The sequence below is a fragment of the Periophthalmus magnuspinnatus genome, chromosome 6 (genome assembly GCF_009829125.3).
Source record: "Periophthalmus magnuspinnatus isolate fPerMag1 chromosome 6, fPerMag1.2.pri, whole genome shotgun sequence".
NCBI lineage: Eukaryota > Metazoa > Chordata > Actinopteri > Gobiiformes > Gobiidae > Periophthalmus > Periophthalmus magnuspinnatus.
The window spans coordinates 3,380,871-3,406,862 of NC_047131.1; positions in this window are offsets into that span (position 1 = coordinate 3,380,871).

The window sequence follows — 25,992 nt, forward strand, 5'->3', positions numbered from 1 at the left end:
TTTTTAAACTCCACACACCTTCACTTGAATCATTTGGATAATTTCAGCCTTAGAATTGCAAACCTCTATTGAGCCAAAGATAAAAGGAGCTGTTAACCTGAAAACTATCGTCACTAATAGTCACTAACAGAAAAGATCAGGTTCAATATTTGTGAATTTACTTTTTACATATTTCATAGGAAAGTTGTAGTAATCTCTAGGTAAGAACTGTCTCCTGCCCCCATCCGGGAGTGTCACATCACAGTTTAGACTCTGAATCAAAACTGTGTGCACTATGTGACTGTATCGTGGAGTTAGTTAAATCTCCCACAGTATGACATTAATTATCTATCTCCATGGTGACAAGCAGATGACGCAATCAGGCCAAGCTACAGGACAGATCTGTGGAGAGGTGACCCTGCTCAGTTACACCTTTTTACGGTATTTTTGAGCAATAACAAAACCTTTAATGAAATAAACACTGAAAGTTGCATGTAATATCATATTGCGGGATATTCCTGGCAAAGGTAATAACATCGCTATGGAGACAAGCAGGTAGAGGACCCTCCCACCATGAAATGTATCTTTAAATAGAGTAGACGGGCCCTGTTCCTCGTCATGTCAGTTAAAGACCATTGACACAGACATAGACACAGTGAGATACAGACAGAGGAAGCGTCTGCGCTGTGGACATGTGCATCTTTATTAGACTTTTCATTGCTGTCGCTGTGTGAGAGGCACAAAAAGCAGATGTTTTTATTTAATTATGCTTTTGTTTGATGGGGGGGTTTGATTTACGATGGACTACAAACTGTATATCCATTTAAGAGAGAAAATCAATAGAAGAAGAAATGCAACTGAAAGAAACCAGTACCAGTGGGCCCAAAAAAGTCCCATTTAGCTCCATTTTTAAATGTAATTGTTTATTTTTGTGGAAATCGATTAAAATACAGATATGAGGTCTGACACAGTTAAAAAACTTAATCCCTTAGAAAGAATATTTAAAGGTCTTATGTTAAACTGGACTCTTGTGAGCTTAAGTCATGTTATAATGATGTTACCTCATCAAAAACATGTCCAGAGTTGTGTTTTGTTTCATTCACACGTTTGAGGAACCCAGTATTATTAGTGTGTCTACATCTCCAAAGCTCTGTTACACCTTGTGATGTCATCAAGTGGTAGTTTTTAAATTAACAGCTCCTTTTACCTTTAGTTCAGTAGAAATTGGCACTTCCAGGTCTGAAATTATCCAAATGATTCTAGTGAAGGTGTGTGGACTTGAAAAACACAGTGGAGCACTTCCTGTATTACCACATGATGACATCACAAGGTGGAGCAGAGTGTTTTCAGTTTGAGAGAAGAACTCCTGTATCCTGAATATCCTGTATTTAATTTACCTTTTAATCAATGCATCTATCTTATTTCCTTATTTATTTAAAGGTTCATTGTGTAACTTCTCTGGTTGTGGTCCATCATTTGCTTGGAGATGTTTGTCAGAAATATATGGTATTTAGTGTATCTTGCATTTAATTAACTACAGGAGATACTGTTACTATAAAAACACCCTGTAAACATACATTCTTATAGGCTCGCCTCACCACGGATCTGACCTGATGAACTTGGCCGGGTGCTGTCTCCACGGTCAAGCACCCGGCCAAGTTCATCATTTCAAGGGATACTGTGGAACATCGATGAAGAAATCCTGGTGGTAGACCCTCATATCCCAAGTATGACGCGTCTAAGGGTGAATAACTACTCAGAAATGTGCAACTACTCAGAAGTTTGCAAAAATATTGTATCAATGTGGTTGTATTTTCAATTGCGTAACATTTTTATCATTTCCCAATGTGTTTCGATGTTTGGAAGTGCTTCAAAACACGATAACTGAACTCCTGTCTGCTCCAAATAAATAAAACACTGGCTCTGTTTGAACTGTGCGGCTGGGACCTCTGCTCGGGATTTATAAATACTTTCATCAGACAAACATTCACATTTCACCGCTCCAAAAGGCTAATCATGCACTGTATTCATCAGAGCTCGGCTTACCTAAATGTGACCACAGCAGGTTTATCTGCCGAAATATAAATCTTCATTATCACCACGGTGATGCTGGGATTAACATTGGAGGGGTTAAACGATCACATCTATCACAATGACAGGGCGCACAGGGCCGCACCAGAGAACAGCTGCAAACTCTGCTTATCACTGAAAGGGAAACGGGTGACTCCAGGGAAAGTATTGATATGCTGACTGTGTACATTTTAGGGTTAAAGCTGCACCCTGTCACTTTTCTGGTGGAGGGGTTTGCCACCTGCTTATCTTTATGCAGCTGATGTTGATATTATACACATTTTTAGGAGGCTGTGACCAATACGAGCATTTATTGGTGCCATTTGTGTTTGATTTAAAGCAAAAAAGTGATAGTGATTTCCATGAGGACAACATTTGGCTAATGCTAGCTCATGACTGCAGTGTAGAGAGGGTCTTGTTTAACAGCACAAATCAGCTCATCTGTTGTAGTTCCAGCTAAATCAGATCTTTCTGTTCAGATTGTGTTAAAACAAAGCTCAATTTAAAGTCTAACTTGAATAACAGAGCTTCAGACAGAGCAGTACCTCCAGTTAGCTTTACCCTCCAGGGAATGTTGATGACATCAACGGTAAAGTATCAGTTGTTTTGCCAAGAAAGTTCAGTATGACCAACAAAGTGAGAATCATGGGTATACAAAAAAAATACTGGTGCCAAATATGAGATAAATGTTCCTCACAAATCCATCGACACCAGTGAAACTCTCCAGGATCATGTACGACACAGGGACTGCACCACACAGGTACACACACATTAGCCCTGAATGCACTGGGCACACTAAAGCAGACACAGTGACATTAGAGTTATTTTGACACTTCACAAACGCAGAACAGACTGATTTTTTGGCATTTTGACTAAAATGTGCAAAAAGGATGCAATGCCGATGAAGGTGTTTAGCCGCGCTGTTTGATTTATCAGGACGAGAGCAAAAACTTTGTGGATATTTAAAACGTTGGAAAGACAGATGTAGATTGTCTGCTGATGATAGACAGCAGTGCAGTCAAAGTGATGTAAAGTAAAAGTGCACAGGTCTACACTTACCAAGTTAAAACTGTTGTTTTGGAGGCAGTCGCGGATTAATAAAAAGACACTTTACCTGCGACACTTTGGCTCTGCCTCTTCTAATACACAAAAGAAGCGAAGCAGTCCTTTTGCTGAGATGCCAAACTTTCATTTACATTTTAGAACTTTAGAATTAGAATAAAAGCTGCTATTTTTGATGATTAATCATGTGCAACACACCCATAAGTAGCACATGCAGTTTTCACTTTGCACTCGTACTTTAGCTCCTGGTTTAGTAAATAGGCCCCAGAAAGTGAAACGGGGACTGCACAGTTAATCCAAGTAATCATGTGTTTCAAAATGATTCATTTGTTCAATCAGTCTCTATTGCACAATACTCAAATATTGTTTTCTCATAATTACAATAATTAACCAAGTCTGTTTAATTGGTCTGACACATTACAATGAGGACCTATTTTTTCTAAAACACCTGAGTAAAATGACTCTGTGTCTGAACACAGTATAAACAAATATCTGCTCTTTGTGGAGTTGAGGCTGTATAGTTTTGGTCTCTGTTTTGTTTATTCTCTGTAGTTTTGGTCTCTGTTTTGTTTACTTTCTTTACAAGCTCTGCGCAGAGCAAAACCACATTCAAAATCCTGCTTCACTTTTTTGGGGATAAATATAAGGAGAAGTAAAGCTGTTGTGTGGAGAGCTGGTCTGACAGACGGTACATCGAGCATTGGAAGCCAAGACACTAATCACAACTATTACAACTATAAATACACTGCCTTTCCCTTTCAGACTTGGATTATTCAGTGAAAAATGGACCATTAAAGTGTAATTCATTGGATAACATTTACATTTTCTATCCCTTATTCTAGAGAGACTGCATTTTTAACAGAAAGTGACCCACCTTTTGAAACAGAACATGAAATATATAATTATAGCACACGGGCATTTTGTTCTGAATAGTTATAGAAAGTGACACTGCAGAGAGAGTTACTTTGGTCAAAGGTGGAATGGGCTGTACAGGTTTTTCACACGTGCTCACAGTGGAACGGGCTGAACACAAGCCTGTCATTTATAATTGTGGAGAAGAATCTAATGTACAATAGTTGGTCTATTAGGGTCTTTGGATCGTGTGCGCTCTGAGAGTTTGAATGTTCTCTCTGTGTCTACTCAGACTCTCCCATTGATGTAAACCTGTGGCGACAGTAACTCAGCAGCTAGCGCCTTTGTCAAACAGATGAATGCTGTGGTGTCTTTGGGCAAGACACTGAACCCACCTGCCCTGAGTCTCTGTGTACACTGGTGTATGAAATGGACTGCACAAGGACAGTAACAGCGGCTAAATCTGGTACAAGTCATCCTGTCTTTAGTAAGATTATTGAAGAAAAAAAGAAAGAAAGCGTTTGTGAATGTGTGTGTGGTTCCTTGATACAAAAGTCCTTGATAAGATATCTTAACCAGACTTGTTCAATTGTACTCAGTGGTTTCTAAACTTATTACACCTTCTTGGTCATCCACTTCTCTTTCTCTCTGACACTGTCCCTGTCTCTAGTTTTGTTGAGTCTGCGTATCCAATAAACCACGATCTACCCTGTGTCTTCTCTTGAGGAGGATGCCTGTCATGCAAAAATGCAGTGTGATTAAAAACTTTTATAACCACTGAGTACAACAGAACAAGTCTAATTAACATGTCTTATCAATTTGGTTTGAGGTTTGAAAGGTTTGCAAAATGCATGACCAACATACCAACACCAATAAAACCTACTATTTCTATTTCTAAAAATGGACCGGACAGAGTTTCTTAACGGTACAATACAGGACTAAAACAGGACCAAACCTGTATACATAAGAAATAATTAGGGCTCAAACCAAATCACAAGAGTAAATCCACCTAGTACATATATCATAGCCTGTATAAAGAAGTGAGTGTAACGTCACCCACAGCGTCCGCTCGAGTCAAATGAAGCTCATCGAGACTAGCAGTTATAGAGGCCAATCTGGAGCCAAGTTTCACATTTGGAATTCTGACCACAAGTATCATAGCAAACAAAGAGCCAAGTGAGGCTGTTGTTAACTCAACTGAGAGTGATCTCGGGGAAAGAAGGCGTCTGATTTGTCTGTTGTATAATGTTTGTATCTTGATTCAGAACAAAAATAAAAACACCAGGATCATGAAGTGCGGGTTAATAAGAACATTTTAAGACCAAAAGGACGAGGCTTTTACAGAAAGAGGGATGACAGTTTTTCAATGTAGAGTGATTTGGAGCCAGAATCAATGGAGTCGAAAGAGCGTCCATGATCAATCCCTATTTGGAACGCGGAGGCTAGTGTGTTAGCTGTGTGACACTTTTTTGCAAAAGATTACAACTATAATGACTATACTGAACCAATCTCTACGACTGTAATATCGTAAAGATCTCAGTCTGCCCTGTGTTTACGTGTTGTTTTGCCCCTCCCTTCTGTGTCTGAGCTTGGTGCTGGGCGGAGATTCTGGTACCTCCCACTACACACCTGCAACCCATCAAGCAATCAAGCCTTCTCCTCTGGAGCACAGAGGGACAGAGGATCCGACACTCATCGCCAGATCATCCACGTATCCCCCGTTGTAATATTCTGTTTGGCTCAGTCTAGTTTTTGCATTTATGATCTCGATACTCAGCTGTTTATTTTTCATTCTTTGCCAGATCCTGCTCCTTGGAACAACTCTGCACCTCCGCCTCCGACCCAGCTCTCCACAACCAGTATGAACACCTCAGCCTCTGCTCCTCACAATCTGCTCAAAGACTTGAGCATATGACACCGCTCTCAACTGTCTGCCCCCTCAACCTACAGTTACATTTCCATGTCTGTAAATAATCTTTGTTCAAACTTTTTATGCCCAGTCTTTACAACAAATATTTCAACAATACACATTTTCCCTTCTACTGTTGGGAGCTCTGGGCTGTTCATCCTGGTCTGTAGACTGCTGGTGCGTGGGGCAGATGAAGTGTTTTGATCCCTCTATGATCCTCTTTTATGTCACACTTTAATGCAATCACACCTTTGGCCTGGGTCCACCCTCTCCTTTGAACAAAAGTGGCACAGACCAGGTTAACCAAATCACCAACACACAACAGAGCACCACCACTGATCCATTATTTCAATTAGAAGCAGTAGAAAAGGGCTTGATCTCTATTTAAAATGCACTGATGCAAAGGAAGGGTTGGATAAGGTCAAAGAAGACATTATGCTTTTGTATTTTGTGTGTCTGATTGTTTACATTCTAGGGTTAAATGTGCACTATGTAACTTTTCTGGCAGAGGGTGCGATCTTCTTGTCTCCATGGAGATGTTCTTACTGTGACTGGAATGTTCCACAGCATGGCGTTGATTGTATGCCCCTGTCTGTATTAAATCATACTGAGCCAAAGAACGTTGTGGTGCCATTTGAAAAGCAGCAATAAGACAAGGAAAGTTTATTTGTACGGCACAATTGGTACACAATGTTATTCAAATTGATTTACATATTAAGAAAGACATTAAAAACACAATACAACAAATTAAAACATAATTATCATAAAATTAACATTAAAAGAGGATAATGCAAAGCAAAAACCTTTCAGTCATATACACAGATAAACTGAACTGTTTGAGTCTGGATTTAAACACTACACAAAGTAGAGGCCTGTCTCACATCTTCAGGAAGACTGTTCCAGGTTTTAGCTGCAAAAAACTGAAACACTGATTCACTGGGCACCAGCAGGAGGCCGGTCCCTGAAGTCCTCCTCATGTGAGATGGTTCATGTGGCTCATGTGGGAGATGTTCTTTGGTGCTGGTCCATGGAGAGACTTGTTCACACAGAGCTGCTTTAAAGTCTATTCTCTGAGCCACAGGAGCCAGAGACCTGAGCACAGGACACATGTGTGAACTACTTCCTGGTTCTAGTCAGGACCCGAGTAGTGAAAATGAAAATCTGCTACTCTCTACTGTGAAATGCCACTCTATAGAAGCTATAGAAGAGTAATGGCTCCTTCATAAAACTAAGACGTGTGATCTGTCAATGAAAGAACGCAGTTTCTCTCAGACACTTACATCTTGTTCTTGACAGATTTTTGAACAGGAATGTTCAGTTATTATTGCTGCATTCATGTGGTTCTCGAGTTTTTATTCATGTCCTTTTATCTTGGAAAGCCATGATTTAGATGTCACCAAATAAAAATATAGTCTGGTATTTGACTGTGTCTTTTTAGGGCCAGAGTAAGGTTTGTTGTTGCTAGCCTTCTTAAAAATGCTCAACTTTTTTGACATTCTGGAAAAGATTCAACCATTTTAAGCTCCTAAAGTTTAATCTTTATTTTCCAGGAACCATGTAAAAATGTATTAATCTTACAAAAGAAAAATGATACACCAGAAATAGCTCGTGCTATTTTCCGTCTGCAGTGGCAGGTGCAGTAAAACAGTCACATGTTTAGTCAGAGCTCATATATTAAAGATGAAGAACAAATCAACTGATTTTCTGTCGTCTCCACAAAGTAAGAGCCATGTGAATGGTCTTTAAGGAGCACACAGAAGGTCAATAGACGCTTTTCTATTTTAAGTCACTTTATATCAATACTACAAAGGTGTAATATTTAAAGGTACTCCATGTAACTTTTCTGTAACTATGGCATTGATCTCCTCTTTGGTCCTCCCCTAGAGCAGGGGTCAGCGACCATTAACACCCAAAGAGCCATTTGGACTCATTTTCAACAGGAAAGATATTTTTCACATCTAAAATGAAGATAACTCTGTATATACTATTTTTTGTTGTTTTGTTTTTTTTTTTACCTTTAAGCTTTGTTTGTAACAACCATCGGGTGTTGCTCATGAAATCCATGAAGTGCTACAGAGACTTCTGCTCTGAACCTCTGCACAGCGTCTGTTTTGGCGGATATACAAGCTCCAGCGAGTGTGATGCTTGTTTTGAACAACTAAAAATAATAAAATATCGTTTTATCACAATAATCTTCCAATTTAAAACTACAATTTAAAAAAAGAACTAGCCACGCAGAGCTGCAGTATAAGGATGAAAGCCACGGGTTGCCCACCCCTGCTCCAGGCCCCACCCCTGCTCTAGCCCCACCCCTGCTCTAGCCCCACCCCTGCTCTAGGGCCCACCCCTGCTCTAGCCCCACCCCTGCTCTAGCCCCACCCCTGCTCTAGGCCCACCCCTGCTCTAGGCCCACCCCTGCTCTAGGCCCACCCCTGCTCTAGGCCCCACCTTCTCTAGGCCCACCCCTGCTCTAGGCCCACCCCTGCTCTAGCCCCACCCCTGCTCTAGCCCCACCCCTGCTCTAGGGCCCACCCCTGCTCTAGGCCCACCCCTGCTCTAGGCCCACCCCTGCTCTAGGCCCCACCTTCTCTAGGCCCCTGCTCTAGGCCCACCCCTGCTCTAGGCCCACCCCTGCTCTTCGCTTTCTAACCTCAGCATCCTTCTACCCATTTTTTCACTCTGTACCATGAATTCATTGGTCTTCCTTTATACTATATATATTATACATTCTCCATTTTATTCACTATTCTGTTTTTCCATTTTTATTTATTTATTCAATTACATCAGATGCCCTCCCTTCAACCCTGTATTTATTCAAGCATGAGCCTGGGGTACATAATCCATTGCCTTTTGACCTCTGCATTCTGTTCATTCCTTCACATTATTTTCCTATATAAAGCAATGCAACACACACATTCCTTCTTCTTGCTGCCTAAAGATAACCAATAACTTCCTTACATATCTTTATTATGCTTTGTGACTTATATTTGCATCGTTATATCACTGAAATGTACAGTAAAAACATCCTGCAGATCACTGGATAAGGCCAGTACAAACGTAGGCTCTTTAAACTCCTCATTCCAGTTGGATTTGGGTTTATAAGCTCATAAAAAGCTAGTGCAGTGGCTGCTGACAGATTTATTGGGAATTCTTATTACTTAGAATGACTTAACTCACTGTTTAGATAAACTTTAAGGACACAAGAGCCTCTGGTTTATGGGGAGTATGTATGCAGCCTGAAGCTTATATGGATGTGCATGCAATCACTGACAGAGTGAAACATTTCAACTGTTTGGTTTGTTCTTTTTGTCGATGTATGGGTGCAAATGTAAGTGTAGGACTATTTCATGAGATTTTTCAGACTTTAATTTGTTTGTAGTTTAAATACTATAGGCATACTAATATTGCTTCTATTTATTTATTGTCTCTTTCCTGCTGTACCTCTGGGGCAACAGAAGCTTTTGTTCACATCTGGTCATTAACTTGATTTATTGTAAATACTGAAAATGTTTTATTTTATGGACACCATACTGAATCTAATGTATGTAGACCAGTGGTGGAATGTTACGAAGTAAAAGTAGTATAGTACTGTATACGTGAGAGCAGTATCTGTACTTTCTACTTCACAACATTTTTTAACTGGACAGAAAAGTAAAACACAATTTGTATTATTGTCTGAGACCTGCTGAAAAGGCTCAGGGGGGTATTTTTAACACGTTCATAGTTTGAGCAAACAAAAATATACAAATAAAAAACTGCTCTAAAAATATTGATTCAGTTATTTCTGTTGAATAAAAATCAGCACAAATCTGCATCAAACACATCGCAACATTCAGAGTTGTTTTTTTTTTTTTTTCTCTAGTATCTGTACTTTTACTTAAGTAGCAATACTGAGTACTTCTTCCACCACTGTACACTGCAATGAGTTAAACATCGACCAAACAATAAGTAAATGAAATGAAATCCGTCTCCAAATAGTCGTCATGAAGATTTTTTTTTGTTTTGTTTTTTTTGCCTATTTTACCTGGAATCAAACCAGCAACCTTCTTGCTATGAGACAAGAATGATAATGAACCTGACTGAGATTCAAACTGGTAAACCACCCAACCACCCTGTATGAAGATAATGTAAATAACTACTACAACTACTACTATTACTACTGCTACTCCAACTATTACTACAATAATATTCCGTGCAGTATACTGGTGTTGCTCCGGTGAAACACTTTCATTGATTATAATGGGATATTACTTACCAGCTTTGTCTGATCTCACAGTCTGATCCAGACAACATTGCACGTCTTGGCTGTGAATTTTCATCAGTATTTTTGTTCTTGTTTGCTGGCAGTCGACTCATTTGGCACATCTGTTTTGGCCTGAATACAACAGTGAAAAGTTACAGAGGAGGAGGAGCAGGAGCAGGAGGTGGAGGAGGAGGGCTTTGGATCTGACAGATATTGACTCTGAGATGGCACAAAGTACAAAGACCCACCACTGATCCCGCTCAACGCAAAAACAGAACAAGCAACGCCAAGACTTATCCGGACATTTCAATGGAGGATTTCATGTTTTGTTCAGTCAGTTTTATTAAAGATGCACTGTAACTTTTCTGGTAGAAGGTGCCAGCTGCTTTTCTCCATAAAAATCATATTACTTTTACTTAATGTTCCACAGTATGGCATTAGAGATACAGTATCTATCTTCTGGGAGACAGGAGGTGTGACCATGAGGTTGAATTACAGGTCAGATCTAACAATGTCTGTTTCACTGTGTTTCTGTGTGATAAAAAACACCTGTAATTGAATATAATGATATATATCAGTTTGATATCATACTGTGGAACATTACGGGCAAAGCAATAACAATACAAGCCACAGTATGGAACGTTTTATTACATACTGTGTTTATTGCACTGAAAAAACATGTGCCCTTACTCATCTCCACAAACCTGACTCTTATTTGGTCTGGAGAAGGGCCTCTTCAAGCTTTGTTTCCATGGAATGTTGTTGTTTTGGCTATAATGGTCATGCATCTTCCAAATTATGATTTTAACTTAAAGCCAAAAAGTTACCTATTGTATCTTTAAAGAAACCCTATTGTATTCTGGTATTTAGTAATAAAAAAATAAAAAAACACTATTATTATTATTATTATTATTATTATTATTATTATTATTATTATTATTATTATTATTATTAGCAGCACAACGTTAATCAAAAATATATATATATAAATAGTATTTTATCAACACATATTTTGAAGTCTGAATATTTTTAAAGAAGTACAAATGCCGTGTGTGGGGATAGGTGATAGGTGCAAATGGACATTTTTAGAGGAGTCAAATGCAGGTCAACACAGGGTCACTCAAACCTTAACCTGTTTAAAGTACGCTGCCATAGTGCCTGAAAATAACGACATTACAAATATGTTTAAATCTGTAGATGCCACCTTTTAAATATGATGACGTTTATAAGACATCCAGTTGAGAAATACACAAACTAGCCAGACGATAACAGCTGGATCTACTCAGTTTGAATCCGACATCTCGCTGTGAACCAAACAGCTTCTTCAGGGCTTAAGTTGTTGATTGTGAGCCGCAGCAGGCGTGTCCATGGGCGCTGAGGCATCTTTTAATCTCTGCCAAGCTCTGATTCAATTATACGATGAAGTTTAGAAGACATCCAGGTGAGAAATGTGAAAAACAGCCAGGCTATAACTGCTGGATCAACAGGTTTGAAGCCCACGTTTTTCTGGTGTCATCGTTTCAAACTGTGATCCACCTTATTCTGGGAGATGCTGTGGACACCGCCATCGTCGTTGAGGTTGTATCACTTTGCGTGGGGCAAAATATCTTGACAGTAAATAAGTTCTTCTGACTGACTTATCCGGCCCCGCACACTTTTGCCTCTAAATCACACTAAACCTGGTCCACAGTTTAATTATATTTGGCCTGTGAGATCATATCAAATGTGCATTAGAGCTGGCTGCCGGTATCAATTTTCAATAAATAGTGAGTTTAGCCCATGAATTTGTCTCAGTTTTTAATTTTGGCCCACTGTGCATTTGAGTTTGACACCCCTGCGAGTCAAAAAGCAACTAAACTGCACTTTTTTTGTGGTTCTTCTGGTTAAGTGGGAATCCCATATGATATAAAATAGGTTGATTTGTGCAAAAAGTCAACAACTCAACAATTCTCTGGAGGCTTTTAAACGGCCCTGTAGTCCCTGTAGAACTTATTTGCTGTCAAGATCAACAGCTCCACGCACAATAAAACAATAGAGCCTCAATGACGACGGCAGGCGGTTTAGAGCGTCCCGGAGAATCGGTGCAGTGTCGACTTGTTGGTCACGTGAACATAGAACATTTTGCACAAATCAACCAACTTTATATCAGATTTTAGCAGCAAAACTTTTCTCAAATCATACAGTGACTGACTAAATGTACTATTCCCTCCTAAGTCCGATCGCATGTGACTACTTTTGGCCCCATATCCATTCTCTAACATTAGCTTGAGCCTGTCCAGTCTCCCACTTACAACATGTTTATTTTCATTTCACACAAACTCCATAGGCCTGCGTTATACCAGCCTGTCTCTCTCTTATGAGCAGAGCCAGTCCTGTACCATTACATGCTACGGTGTTATGATTTAATGAGTTGTCCTGATCAAGATGGAAACGTCTAGCAGTACATAATTGCGTGTGCTATATTTAAAGCTTGTTGCTAGCCTACAGCTGGGGTTTGCAAATGAAACAAGTCATCGCCGTGTGTTAAAAGGGGCGCTGATGTCCCACGGGAGCAGCCTGTAATGAATGTGGTGAGAACTGTCTTTGATGTGTGGAGGGTTTTTTTGCGTGACCAGTCCAGAATGATCTCTCTGTACTTTATATACAGAGGGGTATCATTTTGGTCCGCACTCTCTCTCTCTCACGCCTCGATCTGGATTCAGACGTGCATCGTGCAAACGGAGTGGATTTCAGTGACACGTGTGAAACGCAGGCGTCACTCGTCATTTTGTACAAAACTTTTCTCGCCTCAGATGAAGAGTTTAGTGCTTCACTCAAGTTTTTCAGTGCCCTGGGATATATTTTATTTCGTTTCTTCTTCGTAAGCTGCCACATTTGTTTTGATAAATATCTCATCAGATAATATGGTGGAATGGTAGAATTTGCCTTTTAACTGTTGCATGCAGATGTTATGTCCTGGTTTATGGTTCATCTGTAAACCTACTGTACATGAGACTCTACAGGAAACAAAATCTGGTAGAAAGCCAATATTGGCATAAATAAATACAAGGAAAAGATATTTTTTACTGTCTATCTAGCTTCAGAATGTGATGTCATTATTCAACACCAAAGAACTTTCCTGGAGCCAATCCCTTACCAATAAATATATGGCTTAACGTTTAAGGATCATAAGATTGGATATTTTTTTCCAAAACAGTGAATGTCACGTAGATTTATATCGACCTCTTCGTCTTTTCTGGATTTATTACATAAGTTAATTGTAGAACTCAGACAGTGACTTTCAGATTCCTGTTATATGCAACATTTTGAGAACTTTTCCCTATTGAAAAGATATAATATTTTGTTTTAAATTGTTATTCACTATGGCAACAGTCCTATTATTTGGCTGTGTGGTGTGGAGTTTGCATGTTCTCCCTGTGTCTGGGTGGGTTTTCTGGGCCCTTCGGAAAAGACCAGAGACCAGACTAAAGACCTCATACGTAATTCTTGTCACGTTTTAAAGCTAAAAGGATCATTTGTCGCTTGACTGTGCACTTGGGTTCAATAGGAGACTTTACCCTTGACCTGTTTAACTTATCTGTTCCCAGCTCCTCTTAAGTACTGTCCCTCTCAAGTGTTTGAGGCATAATGTATAGAAATAGTACGAGCACAGACAGATGGAAGAGAGTTATTTCCTCCAGCTGCTAAACTATGAGAGGCACTTAGCGCTGAGAGAGTTCTTTTATGAGTGGCCTGAGTGGCTTCGACAAACGGTTTATTAGAAAGGGGAGGAATTATGCAAAATCAGTGCAACTTCACAAACCTGGCGCTATGAGCAGTAGTTTCTTTAGCCGTGTGTGTGTGCTGTGTCTGTGTGCACCTGTCTCGTTTAGTCTTGGTCCTGGGTTAGTCCTGGTTTAGTTTTGTTCTAGTCCTGATTTAGTTCTGGTTTAGTCCTGGCACCCGGTTTAATTTTGGTCAATTCCTGTTTTTTTTTTCATCGTAGTTTAGTACCTGGTTTGTTTTGGTCTGTTTCTGGTGCAGTCCTGGTTTAGTCCTGGTTTAGTACCTGGTTTCATTTTGGTCTATTCCTGGGTTTAGTCCTGGTTTAGTTTTAGTAATACCAATGTGTAAGTCACTGAGTAACAGGTCTAACAGGCGTATGACGTGGCTGTATGTTTAGGTTATAATCATCATAAAGTAAATATGTTATATAAATTGATGAAGCAAAAGGTTAATATGTGAACTCCTATAAAGTCATTAATCTATGTATATGGACAAATACAACAGCCAGAGACAAGTCAGATATTTGTATTAACTCTTAATACAGGATAAACTGGATAAATTAAATATGCACTCACTAAAATATCCCTGTTTTGGCTATGTTTTTCTGCAGCAAATCATATTGTTTTTGTCCAGGAACAAAAGGTATTGTGTTGTGACCTTGTAGAAAACATCAAATCTAATAGAGAGGCTATGTGCGAGATCTGGGACTTTAGACTCTGAAATTGAACCTTGAAATGACTAAGGCATTTCAAAACATCTTAGATACAGCAAAATTCGACAAAATCCATGCAATTATTTTCTGCCACACACTTATAACATAAACAAAACAATAGAGCTCTGAATTTAAGCTTATTCTAGTATAAGTCACATCCGAACATTCTCTCATCTAAAGTTCATTGAACCAGTTAAGTCAGGGTGAGATTCAGCTATTTAAGCTCGAAATGAACTGGTCTGTACATCTTTTCTTTGTTCATTAACAGTCTGCGGATATGAAACTGGATGTCCCCATTTGAACTCTGCAGATATGAATGGAACTACTGAATGAAAACGATTACGTCTGAAAATAGTCTTTGATCAACACGTATACTGTCGACGAAAGATACCTGCATGTAATCACCGTTCAACAGAATTCAAACGTAGGTGGGCAGATTACAGGTTAGTATTGTGAGCGTTTGCGCACTGATCTGAAGGTTGTTGGTTCGAATCCCGCTCTCGACATAAACGTCATCGATTGAGCGGTCAGATCCACAAACCCACAGATTGGCGGTGCGACTCTAGGTTGCACAGATGAATGCTGTTGTTGTGTCCTTGGGCAAGACACTTCACCCACCTCGACCCCAGTGTCCGTGTACAATGGTGTGTGAACGTGTGTGTGAACGTGTGTGTGAAAGTGTGTGTGAATGTGTGATTGATTCCTTGATGTAAAGCGTCTTGAGCCTTGAAGGTAGAAAAGCAGCAGTTTAAGACATTTATCGAGCACTTTTTAAACATTAATCATGTGATCCCAATAATGTAATATACTCAGACAAAGAGAAATTAGAAATACAAAACTAGCCAAAGTAAACAATGACTGTACTTTTTAAAACATATGTGAATTCATGTTGCAGTTCATTATGACATTTTGCATGTACAATCTTCCCATGATGCCGTTGTCCTGAACTAATCCCGGGACATGCTGAGTATATCACACTGACCCTGCAGCCTTATGGAGTATTTGTATATAAATATATAAATGTGTGGGATGCGTGAGTCAAACATAGTAACGTGAGAACCTAAATAAAACCAAGGATGTTTAGTATTTTCTGTCCAACATCTATTTCCAAGAAGCGTCCCGTGACACATCTATTATTAAGACATCATACTGTTAATATAGTTTAATATACCCAGACACAGGGAGGACAAGTACCCTTCACACAGAAAGGACCCGTTGCCTCGTGGGAATTGAACCGAGGACCTTCTGTCTGTGAAGCGAAATTGCTAGTCATGCAGCTGGTAAAAGTTATCCTTCCTCGCTTCAGATGGGCATGCAGTGTGTGATTCTCCAAATGATTCTCCAACTCACAACGGGATTGAGTTTTAAAGCAGGGCCTGTCCTACATCTCCAAAGCTCAAAATGCTCTGTTCCACGTTGTGATGTCATGAAGCGAAAGTTTTCAAATTAACATCTACTACTCGCACATGTCTGAAATCCCTGGGGTCTTTATGAGCAACAGTGTGGACTGATGAGTGTCTGGACTGGGTGAGATGTTTTGGAGTGAATATAGTGGTGGAAAATGCGTTTGAATGATGCCTGAGGATTTTAAGCTGCTCAGAGAACTGGATGTGAATGATGTTACAGAACTTTTATAATGGCCCTGTCATAAAGGTCAAAATATAAAGACATTTAACAACTATAACATCAGCCTGCCCAGGGACTACAGGTAGAAAATAGTACTAAAACTACAACCTGGTACAATGCATCTCTCCTGTTAAGTTTAAAGGTCCTGTATTACGCCAGATTGACTTTTGTGAAATTTTAGCCATGTTTGAATGTCCCTACATCATCAAAAACAGACCTGGAGTTGTGTTTTGTTTTATTCACACGTCTGAGTAACTTTTTATTATTAGTCTGTCTACATCTCCAAAGCTCAAAATGCTCTGTTCTAAATAAATAAACTAAACCCATAACCCCCTTCCAGTTGCTTCCCTGTGGTTCTCATCCATCAAAATGCACTCTCAAATACATCAGGTTATGTCATTCAGTTGTATTTTCCTCTCAAACTGCTATAAGCACTGGCACAGATATTATACAGCTAGACATCTAAAACAGTGAGTGGTCCTGCATTTATTTAAATATAGATCAAATGTAAATGAACCACTGAAGTATTTCACTTTTGTGATGAAAAACCTTCAAAGGCGTGTGGGTTCAAATGCACAGATTCAGGTCTGAATGGCTGAGGGCTCTTGAGGTTAAACTGTGAATGAGCTTTGAGCAGGAGTGGTTTCATTTCACTGAGGGACAGACTTTTAAACCACTTCACCACCACCGCTTTGCACAATGTGTGAACTCAGCATATATATATGCTGAGTTTTATATATATATATATATATATATATATATATATATATATATATATATATATATATATATATATATATATATATATATATATATATATATATATATATATATATATATATATATATATATATATATAATAAATAATATGGGTTGTTCAATATTCACTTCCTGCCTGATTCATTGATGTTTTAGCTACATAAAATGATTCAAACTCCTTTTCAACATGTTTTCAGTTATATCAAGTTTGGGAACAATGTTGTGCTGTAGTGAGATAATTTTTTATAGTGTTTGCCAAACTGTTTTGTGTACCAGCCAAAAATTAATGCGAAAGTGTGGAACATTTTAGGCAAAGCATTAACATCCCCTTGACGTACAATACAATAAAATAATAAAAGTCTCATAGTGCACCTTTAATATTTTGAAGTTATTTTGAGGAGATATTACACTTACATGGGGTATTTTTTCTCAACACAACATATTTAGGTCATTGTGTTACCTTTAGTTGTTTTACAAAAGCTATATTCTCTGAAAATAATGTATTAAAAAAGTTTAATTAGTTTCTGCTTCATTTTTTACGTTCCTCTCTGTACTAAGTCACTCCCCATTCAGAGCGTTAACATAATATTATCAGCGTGCATCCTTCATATGAAACTACTGCACATCACACCAGGTTTGTGAAGTTGTAGTGTATTGTTTTGTATCACGCTTTTGTATACAGTGGTCCCTGGTTTATCGTGGGGGTCACGTTCTGAAAATAACCCGCAATAGATGAAATCCGCGAAGTATCAGCTTTATTTTTTACAATTATTCTGTTTTGCAGCTGTAAAACCTCTCACCACACACTTTATACACTTTCTCACACAGGCATTAACATTTTCTCACATTTCTGTCTTGTTTAATTCATTAATAGTGACTCTCGTGTATTTCACAGTTCCTCTGACCGTGCCTCTTCGTTCTGGCGCCGCTCCGCTGTTGTTGCTTTTTAAAAAAATCATGTAAAAATGCACTAAACAAATCTGCAAAACAGTGAGGCCACGAAAGGTGAACCGCGTTATAGCGAGGGACCATTGTATTTGTGAACAATCGCTGTGTTAGAGCACGGGTGACAGAGGCTTGTGGGCGGAGCCTTGTACATGCTTGTACTGCTAACCATGGATTCAAATAGGGCAAGATGACTCAAACATGCCTGGATGACATATAAAACCACTTAAGGCATGTGTTTGATGAACGCTATAACATGGTCCAAAGCTCATATCGAGTGTAGCCACATATATTTAGCCAAAGCACTTGACTTCTGACGCAGGGTGAGTGTCTCATCAACCTTGAGTGGGATTATCAGAGATGAGCGTGTGCGTGCCTGGGACCAGCACACTTCCTGAGAGATGTATTTGAATCAATGCTTAAGGACGGTCACCTTTTCAGTTGAACCCATAAACAACTCTGAGTGATTATCTATGCAAATATATGTGTGCTTAACCTGACAAAAATCCATTTCAAGGTAAAGTTAAGTAATAGTTGTTGATGGCTCGTGACTGATGCTCCTGCGATGAATGAGGTGGGAGCTGTTTTCAAGTGTGTTTTTGAGGACATTTTGAGGACTTGATCAACCAAAAATTTCACTAGCTCCATAGATGAATGCTGCAGTTGTATCCTTGGGCAAGACACTTATCCACTTCATCCCGTGTGTGTACATTGGTGTATGAATGTGTGTGTGAATGGTGAGTGGTTTGAGTGCCTTGAGGTGGAAAAGCGCCATATAAAAATGTGACCATTTATCATTTTTAGTAAAAGTTTTTTTTTTTTTTTTTTTTTTTTTTTTTCATCATCAAATAAAATGTGCTCAGATTGGACGTGCTCTCTGAGATGGCAGTAGCTTGGTGCACCCACGGGAAATGCAGCTTGGATGAAGCTAATACCCTGCCTTGATACTCTGTCTAATTTAGCAGATCAGCAGCTTTTTGCATTTAGATGACATTTTGGACCTGACAGCATTTAGATCAGCAATAGAACATACAGAAGATATTAATTCTAAACTTTCTTGGGCGCTCTGAAGTTTTCTGAACACAAATTGATGAACTACAGTATGTCCGCTCTAGTGCTGTCACAGTACTCACATTTCAAACTCGATTTTGATACTAAGGTATAGATACTCAATACTGATTCCAACTCCACAATGAAAATACAAACACTCTTTAGACAATAGAATGTCATTTTTAACATTAAATCACAGTACTTTCTTTTCTATTCCCATGTGTCTTATATCTGTGTAATTCCTCATGTCTAGTAGGTTCATAGTGGTCCATGGTGTATACTAGAATCTTATACTTGTGAAAGAAACAGCTCAACATCATTCTAAAACCTGTGGTACATTTCAATTTATGTGAAATCTAAAACTTTTTGGATCATATTATGAAAATAAAACACACACACTTTAATTTCCCTTCTCATGATAACGATGTAGCTGTAGTGTCTTATAAGCAACATGTTTGGTATCAGTTACAATTTTATTATCATGTTAAAAAAAATCAAACACTTGTTTATTTTCCATGATTTGTTTAAATTCCCACTGTTAGTGGCAGACAGTACTTTTCCTCCAGCATGTGTCTGTCATTATGCCCCATGGCCTCTTCACAGAAGATTCTCCACTTGTTTGTCTCCATGGAGACGTTATTGCTTTGGCTTCTAGGCATCAAAATGGGACGACACTTAAACACTTAAATTATTTGTTGCTGTACACTTTGTACATGTTGTGTTTTCATTTTATTTATTTATTTTTATTGACTGGTTGCCATGGTCGTGGTTATTGGATTGTGTGATTTCAGCAGTTTATTTTTCCTGCATCTGTGGCAACCCTGCATGGAGCTAGCTATGCTAACCAGCTACCTCTGAAATGCTAAAGACTTTTTACAACACTGAAACAGATTTCCTACACCGATTATGGCTAGAGGGAAAGGTTTGTCTCATCAATGATGAAAAACAACAAAGCTGAGAGAGAGTTTCAGAAGAGGCTTTCATGTTGTGTCTCTCCCTGGACCTGCTGTGATGCCCGGGCTTCACCACAAATATGAAGGCTTTTGTCCTGAGGTTTGTGACACCCTCAGGATGCCCTAAACTGAATCTGATGACCCAACCTGTTGAGCGGCACTGACACCTTTGTTTGAGCTTTTGCTTTAGGTTTTACTGACTCCTCAGGGACAAATAAAGTGATATTGATTAATATCCCTTTTGTGTACAGTTCCTACAGTCACTGAAGTGTTATAATTGAATGAAAGTAAAAACATATGTGGTATATTCTCTTGTTGCCCAGATGCCCTGATTACATGAGAATGTAAACCCTTTAATCCATGGCACATTACTTACATTCACACTGAGTACCACACTGGGACACAGGAGGCTAAGCTACATGCAGGACACATACTGTTCATACTGTTTATACTACATCATTAGTGCTACATGCTAAGTCTGCTCATAAATCAGGTCCACACGGCTCTGGACCCTGATGTTTGCAGCTAATCATCTATAATACAGAGACATTAGAATGTGATCTATCAAAGTTAATGATGAAATAGTACTGTGTAGTTTTACTAATTTAAGAAAAAGAACGTGAGTTAGACTTATAAATAATGTGATGCTTCTTGAGAACAGTAGAACACGCTAACTCCTCTGTACCATATATCCTCTCTCCCTCTTCGGTGCATGTCCAAACTATCTCAGCCTCCAATTTAATCTGTCTGTCCCTGTGACCTATCCACTTGTACTCACTTTAACACTGTGGTCTTTCCATTTTCATTCTTTCCAGCGTGGCAGGAGGGTAACTCAAGCGTGTCCTTGTATAAGCTGTGCTCTTTTTACTTATATGTTATACTGTGTAGAGCTACATGAAATACAGGCATTTTCAACTTTAGGTTAGTAAAAAAAAGGTCGTCTTATATCTTGCAGATCTAACTAGTCAACCTTTAAAGCTACCATTTGTAATTAGATTGGCTGACCTGCCCCTGTTGTATTCTCACATATCACCACTAGATGATGTCTACATTACTGCTGTCTTACAGTGTACCAGCCTTGGCCTAACAGAAAAAGACGAGAGAGAACAGGTTTCACATCTGGTATAAAAAAAAAACAAATCAAATACACTTACAGATGGGAGCTTTAACTGTATGTTTTTACTCCATCAAAAATGTTGCATAGTGCACCTTTAACATCTTATTTGATGCTCATGAATAGTCCTGGTTTAGTTCTGCTTTGAGTCCTGGCTTAGTCTTGGTTTAGTCCTTGTTTGTGTCCTGGTTTGGTCCTGGTTTAGTCCTGGTTTAGTCCTGGTTTAGTCCTGGTTTAGTCCTGGTTTAGTCTTGGTTTAGTCCTGGTTTATTGCTGGTTTAGTTCTGGTTTAGACCTAGTTTAGTCCTGGTCCAGTCCTGGTTTAGCCCTGATTTGAGTCCTGATTTGGGTCCTGGTTTAGTCCTGGTTTAGTCCTGCTCTAGTCCTGCTCTAGCCCTGGTTTAGCCCTGGTTTAGTCCTGGTCTAGTCCTAGTTTAGCCCTGGTTTAGTCCTGGTTCAGTTCTGGTCTAGTCCTGGTTCAGTTCTGGTCTAGTCTTGGTTCAGTTCTGGTCTAGTCCTGGTCTAGTCCTGGTCTAGTCCTGGTCTAGTCCTGGTCTAGTCCGAGGCTCTGTGTTCATACCTGGCTCAGTCCTCAGTTCAGTCTGATCTTGTGATAAACTACATGTTTTTACAGTGATGGCAACTTAACGTTTAGCCAAAATGTTCAGTAAAACAAAGCTGTCACATGTTAGCAACTGTTTTCTTGTCCTCGTGATTTAAAAGTCTGATGCAGGCATGACTTAGAGCAACGACATTTGTTATGTTTGGGTGAAGTTAGTTTGTTATAGCAAAGAAACACATTGTGTCATAGCAAAGAACAGTTTCAAAGAGCTTCAGGAATACCCATCATGCACCTCTAGCATGTGTCCTTCACCCTGATTATCTGCTCCAGAGGACGTGACCTTGAGACGACCTCATCTCATTTGATCTCACAAGATAAGGCACAAGATAAGGCACATCTGTGTGTTTATCCTCCACAGATGTAATCTTACTTGTGTGAAATCCAAATGACCGTTGTAGGTTATGTGATCATATTTCCCAGATTTCTCAAATGTTCCTGGTTTTCTCTGGTGTGGTAAAGTTTCTCATTGGACTTTACCTGGTTAGACTCGGGGAGTAAATGTGACATACAGCAATGACCAGGGACCCAAAGCTCGTCTAATTTACACATGCCTCTTTTATTTGAATAACTGTATTTTGTAATGTTATGGCGTTAAATGTTCACTTTGGATAAAATTACGTGTATTCACTCCCAACACTACTTCCTCATTTTCCTGTAATACTTTTTAAAATCCTGTTTATCGAGTCTCTCATCAGTGAACCTGGCTCTTTTACTAACTGGTCTAATATGTGGGGAAAAAAGTGTGTATTGTGAGTTTATCTTTTGTGCTACGGCCTCTATGCCAGAATTTTGTTCTAACCTGTTTGTTAATTTACAGGTCAGATCTGTGGAGAGGCGACCCCACTCACAATAAGAAAGCACGTTTTTGGAGATTATTTGGAGCAATAAACACATCTTAAAAACGTAAGTTTTGCTGAATCTACCTTTTGTGCACATTTCATAAATAACAAGTTGCTCTTTTCCAGTTTTACATGTTAATAATTGGCTCCACTGGAGCTGTGTAGGTTACATAAGTGTCGGTCACTTGTGTAGGTCAGAGGTTATGTTTAGAGCAGAACATATAGAGCTCAACTATTAGACTTACATAACAGTGTATGCTAACATGTATGCTAACGTGTAATTAACCACCTGCTTCATACAACAGAATATGGGCCTAGACTCCTCCCACACCAACATTTATGTTTATGTTACTTTTTTAATAAAATAGTAAGAGTTTGGGTCCACTGGGTCAATTTGGGTAAAATACAGGTAAGAATAAGGCCAAGTTACAGGTCAGATCTGTGAAGAGGCCAGCCAACAGTAAGAATGCATTTTTACACACACGAACACGAACACACACATACCTACACACACACACAGAATGGTTATAATATTAAAACTCCTTCCAAACACACTCCTGTGCACACACACACACCCGCACACAAACACCCCCACACACACACCCTCACACATGCACATACATACACACACACACAGACACACACACACACCCCCGCACACCAACAGAGACACACTCATGCACACACACCCCGACACACCCCCTCTCTCACACACACACACACACACACCCTCTCACACACACACAGACACGCTCACGCACAAACGCAGAATAGTTATAATATTAATATGGCAAGTTTAAGGACCAAATTCTTTCTTTAAAAATCATTTCGTTGCCCATAGACATAGCGCCCCCTGCCCTCCATCTAAAATTACAACAAAAATACAACAAAAAAATACTGCAAACTATTCCTTTTACTCCGATCACTGGAAAATTGATTTATTTCTAAAATGTACAAAAACAAGAACATTTCACCCTAACTATTTATTTGAGTCTGTAGTTAATTTCCATGTCGGTCTGACCCACAGCATCACCATATCATTATGTGTACAGCCTTGTTTAAATTTGTGGCTTTTTCTATAAGGACTTCCATTTGGGGTAGTGCTTAATAGCGATATCCTGTGTGCGTGATGTTATGTCACGGAGGAGGAGGGTGAGGGACCACTCAGAGCACATAGCTGAACAGTGGAGGTGTGAAAGACAGAAGCCAGGGGTAGACAGGCATGTGGGCTAAGAACAGTGCCACCCGACAGACATGGCTCTATATAACACTGAGATTACAGGCAAGTACGTCCCCCATGTATAACACTCCTAATGGGAAAGAACATGCAAAATAAATGTACACAAGTTCACGTCAGGATAGAAACAGTTACATATTAACTTGAATGTGTCCTGGAGAGGGTGATGATTTGGAAAATTTGATGTATGTGAAAGATCGGCTGCTGTGAGGAGTTTGTAATGGAGTTTGTTGCGTAATTTTCCTTGAACATTTCCTTTTATGAACTTTAATCCTAGCCTACACGGGGACTCCAGTTGGACGTTAGCCCTGCTGCAGTGCATCCCTCCTGTTAAGGGCAATTATCTGTTAGTCCTGTTTGTAGGATCTTGACAAGTGAATTTAAAGTTGGACTGTTTCACTTTTCCGGTGGAGGTATTGTTTTGCTTAAAATGTTCCACGATATGACACTCTCGCTTGTTTTTATTTAATTATGGCTGTTTTTATTACTCATTTTATAATACCTTGAAGTCTTAGTCCATGATGCCTCTCCACAGATCTGACCTGTAACTTGGGTCTGTTTGTTTTCATTAAGACAGATAAATTTACTGTTCAATCATACTGTATTTAAATGGACATAGCTAACACGCTGGCCACTGCGCTGGAAATAGGAAGTGATCATGAGCACGGTTCTGGCTCCATCAACTCTGGCTCCAATTCACTTTACGTTGAAAATCCGTCATGGCAACACTGAGACTTGTCATTTTGGTCTTAAAATGGCTGTATTAACCTGCCTTACATGATCCTATTGTTTTTTACTTTGTCACTCCTGCAAGCTTTAGCAACAGGTTTGATTGACAGTGTACCTTCAACAGCCTGGTTTCAGATTGGCTCTTTTGGTTTACTCACGGTCAGAATTCCAAATATGAAAATCATCTCCAAATTAGCTACCATAACAGCTAGCCTCGATGAGCTTCATTTGACTGAAGCCAAATGCTACAGGTGATGTCACACTCCCTTAGTCGACTTCTTTATAAAGCCTATGAGCGGAACATTTCAAGCAAAGCAATAGCATCTCCATTGAGACAAGTTGGTTGCAGACCTCCATCAAATAAGTTATATGTACTTTATTCAAATTAAAATACATAGATCATGAAATAAGATATTTGCCACACCCCTGCTCTGGACCCCATTAGCCTCCTCAGCCTCTCCATCTTCTCCATTTTCCCAAACATATCTATCAATAATCTGCATAACTGCATTAGCTCCAAAGTTTATATAAAAAAACTAATCACCTCCTCACTCGTTTTCCTGTTTAATTCACTCCTGGTTCAGTTCTGGCTCTGTCATCGGGGTCTTGTGTTTACCACACAGTTCATTCTCTTTGGTATCTACACATTTCATCAAATATATTAAACGCCTGAAACCATTTTGGGACATGAGGACTTTCCATTACCCCTCACCTTAATATATCAGCCCCTTTTCGTCCTAAAATGACCTTAATAAAGAAGCTTTGAACAGAAAACCCAGTGTTTATAAAGATATCATGTGATCGAACAACTGAGACTCAATTTACCTTATCCTCATATACTCCTTTAGAGGGACAGATCATGCAAAATCGACTTTTAAGAGCTTACAACTGTGTAATAATAATTTTTCTCCTTGTTTAGACACTTAAAGTTGTATTTAGAGTGATTCACGCATGTTTGAGTAATATTTATTCTCCTGCAGTTGAGACGTCCCCAGCTCCCCATGCACGCCGGCTGCTCTGAATTTACTTCATTCTCTGATTTTATTTTTTTAATCAATGATACACATTGGATTGAGCAGCATTGCACTACGTAGCCATTTTAGACCACCTTTTTTGTATTAATCCATTGCTCACTAGCGTGATCTTCAGCTATCCAGAGAAAGATCCAACAGCAGGCAGCACTTTGTTGTGATGTTTTGTTTTGTTTTTTTTATTCATTTTGAGCACACGTATCAGGCACAACCAAAGCACATCTGACAGTTTTGTTCCTATACAAGCTCAAAAAGGAGCAGGAAGAAGAAAACTTGTTAAGTCCCACCCCTATCTTCCATTTGAACATAAAATGAATGTTTTGTTTAAAGTTCCTATTCATTTGAAAAAAAAGAAAAAAAGGGGGAAAAAAAAATACAACAAAAATATAACTTGTCGTGCTTGGAGGAGAAAGAATGCTGAGTTGCATCCAACACCATACCTACTGTGAAGCATGGGGGTGGAAACATCATGCTTTGGGGCTGTTTTGCTGCAAA